Below are 3166 nucleotides of genomic sequence, written 5' to 3'. Positions count from 1 at the left end.
ACGCCTATAATGAATAAAATAATTTCATTTGATAGATGGAACTAAGAAATCTTCCGCCGCATGTATTTAACGTTCATATATTTTTTATATTATAATACATTTTGTATTTAAAAGTTCCCTCAACGATTGTTGAGATATAAATTTTGAAAATAAATCAAATAACATATTTCGAAGTAGTCGTACCACTTCCAAACTACATAGTACTTTAACTTTTATATTAAAAATATTTAATTGCCATTGCCAGTACAGTTTACCAAATAAAACGAAAATTAATTTTAAAGCAAATGCGAACTATAATACTCAATAGGTTCAACACCTAAGTTCAATTTATAAATTAAAATACTCACATTTTAGACAATATAATTCTCATGAACTTCATTTCTTTATAATTGTAATAAACGGCAACGACCACTGAGTAAAAACTTTAGTTTAAAGGGGGTATAACTTAAAATTTCGATTCGATTCATCATGTTGTTAACATTATAATGGTACAGTAATGCATCTAATTTAAGAATTAGTACAATATTTTAATACTACAGGCACGGTTGCCACTTATGGTACTTTAGTACCAAAATTGATACTTTTATTTCCGTTTGGTACTCTGGTACTCATGTTCAAAAAATGGTACATTTTCGGCGACCCAACTTTATTGTGGATATTGTATTGTTTTATACTTTTTGTACATTTTATATAAATATATTTTCTTATAAAAAGACAATAGAAAAATTTTGGACCTTTTTTTACAGAAATGGTACCTTTTTAAACCAATTTTGGTACAGAAAAAAATTTGTTTAAAAAGGTACAAATTCTGTTAAAAATGGTCGTCTTTTAACAAGAAAATACAAGAAATTTTGGTGGTATAGTACTACATGTATCAACCGTTACCACAAGTATAAATTAGTCGAATGAGATTATACAATGTTATCTGTCATAGGTAGTAACTTCAAAAGTATATATTTATTATATATATATAATATATATGAGTATTATATATAGTATTATTGTTTTCTTAAAGCCAATAATGGTAACACAATAATGTTCATCAATAGTGATGGATTTAAGATTATTTTGCTTAAGTTCTCGTTAATCTGATTTATAATATTGTTGATATTAGATATGCGTCTAGTACACTATACTATACTAGTGTATATATTAAAATGCACTAATGCAGTATACTTATGTATATATACTAGTATATATACATTACAGTGATTTTAAGTCATTTAAAATAAATAAATTATACTATGTATTGTATTAAGCGCGGTGCAGACTATCATTTTTGAGTGTCGTCATTCAAGAGATAAAATCTAAGAACGACACTCAAAAATGATAGTCTGCACCTGTGAATGACACGCAACCAACTTGTTCGCGTGCTAACCACAATTTTGGTTTACAGCGTGCGAAAACACCCTTATTTTCAAAAATTTTACTTGAATGACCACTCTTGAATATGAGAATGTTTAATCGCTCTGTCGCTAGAATAAATTTGAACAAGAGAGAAAGCGCTGCAGATGAGATTATTTTTCTTAAGTTCTATGCGAAAGTAACACCCACAGTTCATTAACCAAATTTTACACAAATCTCTGTTTACTGAGTAACATAATATATTTGTAATTACTATTATTAGATATAAACTTATATTAAATAAAATCATAACAGTTTTCTAGAAATTATTGTGTCATGAGCTGCGTATGTATATACTTTTTTAATTATTTAAATTTAGTAAGTTAATGAGTTTATAGTTTTTATTATGAATTAAATTTCACTATTTTATATATGATATCTACAAATTCTTTAATGCTTAACTTTACTACTATTTTCTGCCATTCACAAACTTTCCAAGCACTTACACTACAGCGCGTAATTCGTTGTTAAACTAACAACGTAAAAATTTGTTCATTGACAACAGGAAAGGAACTCAAACAACATCAGATGGCAAAGGAAGGCTAAGGAAGGCATTGCAGTACATCGAAACGAAGTGAACTGAGGTTCGCGCCAAATAATTTTCAGGCAGTGCACAAAATTTATTTGCTCTCACATTATTCGTACATATATCTTCTGTAATGTTACATATTTACACTTGCACTTATATATATAAGAGTTTATGTATTTATTTAACATTTATCGTTCAAACGTTCTCGTAGTATTTTAACGTTCACAGTCTGACGCTTTTCACTATTCGCTGTCGAAAAGAATTTCCATTAAAAATTTTACAAGTTAAACACTCGAAAATCTGCCGCTGCATGAAATTGTCAATATCCATATACATACATAAAAAATTAAATATTAAATGGCAGGACAAAAAAAAATGGTTGTGTAAAACAAAACAAAATAAAATAGAAGAAAATTAAAATATTTTAGTCACAAACTGCAGAACATATACAGTTTGGCAGCGCTGCCTTGTCATAGAGCAGCACATCAGATATTATTTAATAAATTTTTCAGTGAGAATATTAAAATTTTCGTTGTCATGTCACTTGTAATGAGCTTATTACGTTTGCTATGTGCTTGCTTTTTGCCAGGATACCGCAGCCACATTAATACACGTTTGCCATGGTCCTTTCAGATATTGTGAACCTCATATCAGCAGAGTTCAATTTTTTGTCTTATTTAATTTGGTTTCTTTTATTTGTGCGAGAAATTTAATTTTGCTTTTATCTGCGCAAATAGTAAAATATTTTTAAAAAAAATTTAAAATTGACATGCGTCACTTTTCCTGATGACTGACAATTTTAAATTGAAAACTACAGCGATAAATTGATTCATTTCTCTATTGATATCAACTGAAAAAGTTATTTATAAAATTACAGAAATAATTGAAAATGGTAAAGAAAATGATGGAAAGATAATGCCATACTAATTTTTGTTACGCATACGCACTGTTGGCCAATGTTTTAATTCATATGTATTTCAAATAACAAGAAATTGTTAAATATTTCAATTAATTAAGGAAATCATATGAAAGAATTAAGTATTAAAATTGTATTTACATACTGATTATTAAGCTTTTATTAATCAATAAAAAAGTATATACAGTAAGTAATTAAAGTGCATTCAAAATAAATATTAAATATTTGAATTGTGTTTTTTTTTTCAATTATTTTAAATTCTTTTTCAGTAGTAATTTTAATGTGTTAATTGCTATCGGTTGACTATTTATTATATT

The sequence above is a fragment of the Teleopsis dalmanni genome, chromosome 2 (genome assembly GCF_002237135.1).
Source record: "Teleopsis dalmanni isolate 2A chromosome 2, ASM223713v2, whole genome shotgun sequence".
Lineage (NCBI taxonomy): Eukaryota > Metazoa > Arthropoda > Insecta > Diptera > Diopsidae > Teleopsis > Teleopsis dalmanni.
Note: the sequence above shows the minus strand (reverse complement) of the source record.